Source organism: Oryza sativa, chromosome 6 (genome assembly GCF_034140825.1).
Source record: "Oryza sativa Japonica Group chromosome 6, ASM3414082v1".
Lineage (NCBI taxonomy): Eukaryota > Viridiplantae > Streptophyta > Magnoliopsida > Poales > Poaceae > Oryza > Oryza sativa.
In genome coordinates this window covers 24425470-24434290 of record NC_089040.1, presented here as the reverse complement: position 1 = coordinate 24434290, position 8821 = coordinate 24425470, and the positions used below count along the sequence as shown (strand labels likewise).

Sequence of the window (8821 nt, the reverse complement as noted above, 5' to 3'; positions counted from 1 at the left end):
ACCCTGCTATGAAGAAAGATGTTCATTTCTTAAAATATCCCATATATGTGGGGGGAAACCGAGGAAGGGGACAGATCTATCCTGATGGTAGAAAGAGTAACAATACGGTCTATAATGCAACGTCAATAGGTGTAGTAAGAAAAATACTGCGTAAAGAAAAGGGGGGATATGAAATATCCATAGTCGATGCATCGGATGGACGCCAAGTGATTGATCTTATACCTCCCGGTCCAGAACTTCTTGTTTCAGAGGGGGAATCGATCAAGCTTGTTCAACCATTAACAAGTAATCCTAATGTGGGAGGGTTTGGTCAGGGGGATGCAGAAATAGTGCTTCAGGATCCATTACGCGTTCAAGGCCTTTTGTTCTTCTTCGCATCCGTTATTTTGGCACAAGTTTTTTTGGTTCTCAAAAAGAAACAGTTTGAAAAGGTTCAATTGTACGAAATGAATTTCTAGGTCCCGGGATTTCTTACCATCAAGTTGGTAAAAAGCCGCGATTTATTGGCGATTGCTAGAATTCTCTATGATCCATTTTGGAAATCTTTTTTTTGTTTAGACTATTTTTTGTTTGCGAGATGTCTTGTCTGCAATTCCTTATTTCTATCATCTCATGCAAAACGAGGAGAATGCAAGGCAAGGGCGAGAACAATAAAAGGAACAAATCCTTTTAGGAGGGATTGCTGGTCTTCTTAATCCTCTATTGGGCACAAGAAAAAGGCTTTTTTGCCTTTTTCTTGTGTCGATTCTTCTTGTATCGAAATATGAATCTTTTTTCTTCCTATTCGGCAAAGATTACTATTTCTTCTTTATTTTATTTGGGTCTGTCTCTTGAACCTCTTTTGCTTAGGTTCAAGCGATGTAGTGGACAAAAAGAGGGAAAGAAAATATGGCGGGGGACAAATTTTTTGTGACCAAATAGAATTGCTTGACTTGTTCAATTAAGTTCAATTTAGAACTTACAGAAATTTTGCAAAAAAAACGGATACTCTTCCATTGAAGGCTGTTTTTTATTTTTAGGCTAGTTGAGTAGTTTTAATTAAGGTTTTATTAGTTTATTACTCTAAATTAAATCAATGATTTACAAGAGACTTCCTCTGGGGAATAAAATATTGGATCCTCGATTGATCATTTCTTTCTCCTCGCTTCATAAAAGTGAATTAATTTCATTGGCGAGGGGGTTATAAATCAACTGATGGATTACTTCACTAACATTATTAACAAACAAAATTAACAAACAAAACGAATAAATAGAGGGATTCTGACCATCAGAGCAAAGGCTTTCTCTTTGTTATTTTTACAAATCAAAATAGGAAACCCGTTTGTAGGTTATGGAATAGATTAAAAAAGTCGGGTTATAAGAGTAAGAATTCCGCGGGTCCTTTCCGCTCTAATCAGATAAAAGGGGGTAAGGACCCGCTAAGTTCCTATTTTTTCATGTTTACAACCTGGTCCCTCCAATTACTATAGAGATGAACCCAATCCAGAATATGAACCGTAAAAGAAAACACCTATTAAACCAATCACAGCAATACCGGTTACAGTACCTATCAGCCAAAGAGGAATTCTTCCAGTAGTATCGGCCATTTCCCCTACTTTCCTCCACATTTTATCAAGTGGTCATGCTAGAGACAAAAACAGTCATGGATAGTTATAAGGATGGTATCCTTCCAAATGGGGATAAGAGAATTCTTACTACTCTCTTTCTTTCTCTCAATTGAAGAAGTAATTGGAAAATAAAACAGCAAGTACAAAAATGAGTAATAAACCCCAGTATAGACTGGTACGATTCAATTCAACATTTTGTTCATTCGGGTTTGATTGTGTCATAGTTCTATAGTTGGAATTTGGTTTATCGTTGGATGAACTGCATTGCTGATATTGATCCCAAGAAAAAAACAGTAGGTACAGCTAGTCCGTGAACAGCCAGCCATCGCACTGTAAAAATAGGATAGGTTCGATCTATGGTCATTGAGGGCCTCCTAAAAGGATCTACTAAATTCATCGAGTTGTTCTAAAGAATCAAAACGGTCGGTTATTAACGGAATTCCTTGTCGGCTTTCTGTGAAATACTCGTTTGGCCGAGGACTTCCAAACACGTCATAAGCTAAACCCGTACTGACAAATAACCAACCCGCAATGAATAGGGAAGGTATAGTAATGCTATGAATAACCCAGTATCGAATACTGGTAATAATATCAGCAAAAGAACGTTCTCCCGTGCTTCCAGACATGCTGAGCTCCCCAAATTTTTGTACATTCAAAAAAGGAATTGATTCCGTAAAAGATGGGATCAACCAGTAAATAGAAAATTACTGATATTTCATCCTTGTGAGATTGTCAATTTTGTACCAAAGGTGTATTTTGAGTATACCAAATTAGTATAGCTATCCTTCCTATGGCACAGCAATCCTGTTTCGCTTGGTCTCGAAACAGAATTCTTTTTTTCTCTTCTTTGTTCCTTGTCTATAGGGTAAGCTATATGGTATTCAAGGCATCAATAGAAAACCTCAATTTTGAGGGTCCTACTTAATTTTCACCGGCTTCGGAATAGTAGAATAATTCGGAATAGGGCTCAAGATCTTTGGGAAAATCTAAGTTAATGATCAACAGGTTTGGATAAAGAATTTAGGAAAGATATTCTTATACTGACACAATACAAAGAGAAGTAGATGCGAAAGCTATCCCTTCGAATCCAACCTTTCCCCTTAAAGAATTTAATTGGTTAGCATAATATAATATCTAATAAATAGAAAATCAAATAGTAGATAATCTGTTATGAAAGAGAGAAAACATTCTTTGAAGAATCAAGATTCGTAATCAACCCTTGCCTTGTTTACTAACTTTCTTGACCAAACTGCAAGCGTGGAACTTTGCCAGTTCTTAGGTTTCCGAAATAGTGTAATGGAAAAAGAAGTGCTTCGAATCGACTTTGATTGGGGTTCGAAAAAGGAATTAAAAAAAAGTAAATTCAGGAAAGATTTCCTTTTTTTAGGAGACCCTCAAGGGGTCGTGGAATGCTTTTCTTCTCCTCTTATTCCATATGGAATACAATCAATTAAAATAAGAAGGAATAGGGGAATATTCGACTGTTCGCTCCAAAAAGAAGGTTAAATCATCCTATTGAAAAAGACCAAAATAGAAAGAACTTTTTCAAATTCAATTCTTTATTTTTCACTGGGGTTAGCTGATCTAGTTCTTAATATTTTTACTTTACTCAATTGACAGATTACACAGCAAATCTCTTGATTCGGAATTAGGGACTCATGCTGAATCCATTTTCTTTTACACTTCTGTATCTCACTCTATCTTGTTTTTTAGTATTATCTAAAATAACCGATGAATTATGAATTTTCCATAACTTAGGTAAGTGCTTTACCAACATATGTAGTGTAGTAAAAAAATGGAATTTAACCCTTTCATGCTTACTATAACTAGTTATTTCAGTTTTCTATTGGCTGCTTTAACTCTAACCCTAGCTCTATTTATTGGCTTGAACAAGATACGTCTTATTTGAAATGAATTGAATGAATAAGGCAGAAAAGAAAAAATCTCTCTTTTGGATTCCTGGTATTCTACGCACTAATTACCAATTCTTTTTTTTCTTGGTCATTGAGATTCGTGGATAATTTAGACTACTATTTAGGGATAAATCGTACCTCTTTTTTTTATCCCCTCGAACAAATCGAAATGATTGAAGTTTTTCTATTTGGAATCGTCTTAGGCCTAATTCCTATTACTTTAGCGGGATTATTCGTGACTGCGTATTTGCAATACAGACGTGGGGATCAGTTGGATCTTTGATTGAGTAATATTTCTTTTTTGATTGCCCTCCTCTCTGGTCTGGAGGAGGTCAAATTGGAATTGCAATTTGTTTTGTTAAGTTATTTTGCCCTGCTTCGACATAAGATAGATGGAATCACGCTCTGTAGGATTTGAACCTACGACATCGGGTTTTGGAGACCCGCGTTCTACCGAACTGAACTAAGAGCGCTTTCAAAAATCAAATCCTTTTCTACTCCTAATGTGTCTCACGTAAGTATAGTATCCACAAATTAAAGTTATACCCGCTTTAATCGACCTCCTCACTACTGCCTATAAAGAAGAAAGAAGTAATAGGTAGGGATGACAGGATTTGATCCTGTGACATTTTGTACCCAAAACAAACGCGCTACCAAGCTGCGCTACATCCCTTTTCCAAATTGTTGTACAATGTCATTGTGCACAATTCCTATCTTGTTTTCCACATCCTAATTTTCTTGTCTTTTTCTATCTATAGAGAATCCTCGTGTCATTTCTTCTTTTTGGTCTCATATAATCAAGGAATGGTATATATCTAAATCCAATCTAATTTCACCTATAAAAGAAAGATTACTATTCCTTGGTAATCTATAGGAAGGGATTGTCTTTTTCGTTTTTAGTTCGGAATTTCGCCTAAACAAAAGAAATACAAATGATCTTGGGCAATAATATCTGATCATATACGTATTCCAATAAGGAAGGAGGATTTTCAATGCGGGATATAAAAACATATCTCTCTGTAGCACCCGTGCTAAGTACTCTATGGTTTGGGGCTTTAGCAGGTTTATTGATAGAAATTAATCGTTTATTTCCAGATGCTTTGTCATTCCCCTTTTTTTCATTCTAGTTGTTGCTATGTGAGGAATAGAGTTCTTCGTGACATGATAAAAAATTCCCACTTTTCAATCCCTTTTTAGTATAGGAAAGAAAAAGAAAGAAAAGATAGATTGGGTTGGACCTTAGAGTAATGAAAAATTTGGTAAATCTCATTTTTGAAAAAAGAAATTCAATTAAAAGCAGTATCCAAGCTAAGTCAGGCCTCAGAAATCAGAGCATAGAAAGAGGCTGGGTTGGCTACTAAAATGAAAGGATTTTGCTTCAAAATCCTTGCTAATTTGACAAGGATTGTATTCCTTAATTATTTCTCTATTTTTTATTACTTAATTGAAAAATTTCCAAAAATTTTTATTCTAATGGATTTTCTTCTTCCTCTTCGGTTTCAAAATAGAGGAATAAAAGAATAAGTAGAAGAATTAAGTTAAGTCAATCCAAAAAGGAAAGGAGGTTCATGGCCAAGGGGAAAGATGTTAGAATCAGAGTTATTTTGCAATGTGTGAGTTGTGTTCGAAAAGGGGCCAATGAGGAGTCGGCAGGGATTTCTAGATATAGTACTCAAAAGAATCGCCACAATACACCCGGACAATTAGAATTAAGAAAATTTTGTCGTTATTGTCGTAAGCATACGATTCATGCCGAAATAAAGAAATAGGAGCATCTTGTGTTCGATCTTTCCAAAGATCAAAAAGAATAAGAACTTCCTATTTAATATATAGAGCATAGATAGAATACAAAATACAAATCAACTTGTCTGATTTCCATTAGATATTATTTCATATGTATCGAGGGTATTCATCTAATATATGGACCAAAGAGAGACTATTTCTTCTGGATCCAAAATTAATAAAATAAACAAATCATTTTTTTTTCAATTTTAAAATAAGGAATAAATCATGTATACATCTAAACAACCCTTTCATAAATCCAAACAAACTTTTCATAAATCCAAGCAAACTTTTCGTAAATCCAAGCAAACTTTTCGTAAATTCAAACAACCTTTTCGCAAACCCAAACAACCTTTTCGTAGGCATCCTCGGATTGGCCCGGGGGATCGAATTGATTATAGAAACATGAGTTTAATTAATCGATTTATTAGTGAACAAGGAAAAATATTATCGAGACGAATAAATAGATTAACCTTGAAACAACAACGATTAATTACTCTTGCTATAAAACAGGCTCGTATTTTATCTTTCTTACCATTTCGTAACTATGAGAATGAGAAACAATTTCAAGCCCAGTCAATTTCAATAATTACAGGTCCTAGACCCAGAAAAAATAGACATATTCCTCCATTAACACAAAAGTTCAATTCCAATCGAAACTTAAGAAACTCCAACCAGACTTTAAGAAACAACAATCGGAACTTAAGTTCCGATTGTTGATGTTTTATTCGAAAGGGCCAGACTATATATAAAGAAAGTAATCCAATTTAGATTCTTGGGTTTGTTATAAGAAAGAACAATGGGGAAGAAAAAATAGTTTTTTTATTTATTGCAACATGCTCGTTGATTCCTACCACTTAATCTTAATTTATTGTATCTTCCCGGAGTTACCTCTCCGGGAATTCTTTTTTAATTATTCCTGTATATTACTTTTTTATCCCTTTAATTGATAATCTTTATTTTATTGGAAATCGTGTAAAGATTATTTGGATTTAATACAGCTACTTGTGCAAGGATTTTACGATTAAGAATCAATTCTTTCTTGTAAAGATTGCGTATTAATTTACTATAATTATCGAATACTTTATGTATCCGCGTTGCTGCGTTTATCTGACTGATCCACAAACGCCGAAAATCCCTCTTTTGCCTGACTCTATCTCGATGAGAGGAAACAAACGCTCTTCTTACCTGTTGAGTAATCATTCGATTAAGTCTTAAATGAGCCCCTCTAAAGTTTGAGGCAAATGAACGCATTTTTGCCCGTCGTCTCCGAGCTATATATCCTCACGGAACTCTGGTCATTGAATCAAATTAACCTTAATGAATAACTAATGATTTCTCTTCTTTTAGCCATCCTTTTTCCCATTAATAACAAAACGAATTATTCCCATATATAAAATATTAGTTCCAATGGCTTTTGCTACTATAACCTTCCCAACCACAATTTTCTCTTCTACTCCCTTTAGTTATTTCGCACAATACTAAAAAATAGTGGGTTCCATCGTTTCTATGGTTCCCTTTTAAACGGCGAGGCCCTCTCTATACACCGGAGCCCTTTCTTTCATTTCATCAAAGGGTATTGTGAACTTGTATAGTTCACATTCTTTGGCTCTACCTATCCATTATAGAGTAAATAGCTCTTTTCACAATAAGAGTTATCCATACAGTGACGGCATTTAATTATGAAAGTTGGCTAAGTAGCTGACCCTCTTAGTCCGTTTTTTTAAGATAAAGGAGCATAAGCCTTTATCTTTTTATTACTATTTCCTCCGCTTAATGAATAGCCGTTTGCTACCAATGGGGGAATTGCTTCTTATTTCCAATCTAGATGATTGGATTTGCACCAAAGGAAACCAGAAATTCCATATACCGTAGAAATCTAGGATAGAGAAGCTCTATCCTATTCATTGGTACCGATCATGGATACTTCAAAAATTGTCTTATTTGTTTGAACCCATGATCCGAACGAGTCGCACATACACCCTAGCACATGTTCCTCGACACTGAGGACATCCCTTAAGCGCGGCCAATTTTCTAGCATTTCGTATTGGCTGTCTTGCGTTTCTAATAAGTTGTTTAACCGTTGGCATGTCGTATGTATATAGAAAAAATGGATTGGTTTAGATCGATCTTAACCTGAATGATTGATCATTATGAAGTATTTCCATTAAATTGCATAAAACCCGAATTTAGGGTTGAAATAAATTTACAAGAAATCTGGCCACTACCAATCCTTAAACATTTCTGGAAACCACACTGGATCAGTATCGCAGTGCTCGTCAAGCATTTCATCCCCTACAATATCGACAAGTCCATAAGCTTTGGCTTCGTCTGCTGACATAAAAACATCCCTTTCCATGTCTTCGGATACAACCCAAAAAGGCTTGCCTGTTCTTAGTGCATAAACCCTTGTGATCATTTCGCGAACTTTGTGTAACTCTTCCACTTCTAGTAAAAATTCTGGTGTTCTTGCCCGATAATAAGCACTAGCAGGTTGGTGAAGCATAATCCTCGCGTGGGGGAATGCTATACGCTTGGTGGGTTCTCCTCCAAGCAGAATGAAGGACGCCATGGACGCGGCTATTCCGAGGCATATTGTATATATATCTGGTGTCACCGTTTGCATCGTATCAAAAATCGCCATTCCTGAGATTAACCACCCGCCGGGGGAGTTTATAAACAAAAAAATATCGCTAATTCCATCTTCTATACTGACATATACCATGAGACCTGTAATATGATTCGTGACCTCGCAACGAATCTCTTGACCTAAAAAAAGTGTCCTTTCTCGATACATAACATTGTATAAGTCAACCCAAGTCGCTTCTTCATCTCCGGGAATCCGGTAAGGTACTTTTGGAACACTAATGGGCATATTAGATTAATATTATTAAATTTAAGTAAGAAAACTACACTTTAATATGGAAACGTAAGAATGGAAGAGAAAGAAAGAATCCGCAGTTTATTGTTTTCACTTTTTTTCTTATTCTATATGAATACTATAGATTCTATTAATACGTAGATTGAAATAATACATAGATTGAAAGATTATACATATAAGTAGGATAAGACAGATTGAATAAAGAAAAAAGAATGGGTGATTCGAATACTAAACAAAAAGAGATAGGGATCTATTCTTCGTTTTTTCCAAATAAGCCAAGCTGCCCATTGCATATTGGCACTTATCGAGTATAGAATAGATCTGCTTCTCTTTCTTCTTACGAACAGAATTGGCTTCTTATTTTTAATGGAATGAAATAAATATTCACGCTTTCTGACACAGAATCCCCTAGAAGGGTTAGGTACATAGGATATGGATAGTCTTTGCCAATGCGATAAAATAAAGTGACATCGTGTCTATTTTTCTTTGCTAAAGGAGTATTTCCATGGGTTTGCCTTGGTATCGTGTTCATACTGTCGTATTGAATGATCCGGGTCGATTGCTTTCGGTGCATATAATGCACACAGCTCTAGTTTCTGGTTGGGCTGGCTCGATGGCTTTATACGAATTAGCAGTTT

The 8821-nt window shown here is 35.4% G+C and overlaps 2 non-coding genes across 2 annotated transcripts; both read right to left on the bottom strand.

Annotated features, from left to right (window-relative positions):
- Positions 1-3919: 3919 nt before the first annotated feature.
- Positions 3920-3993, bottom strand: TRNAW-CCA (transfer RNA tryptophan (anticodon CCA)). The gene has a single exon. It is a non-coding gene; the product is annotated as a tRNA-Trp (tRNA).
- A 126-nt stretch (positions 3994-4119) lies between these two features.
- On the bottom strand, positions 4120-4193 carry TRNAP-UGG (transfer RNA proline (anticodon UGG)). Its single transcript has one exon. It is a non-coding gene; the product is annotated as a tRNA-Pro (tRNA).
- Positions 4194-8821: the final 4628 nt, after the last annotated feature.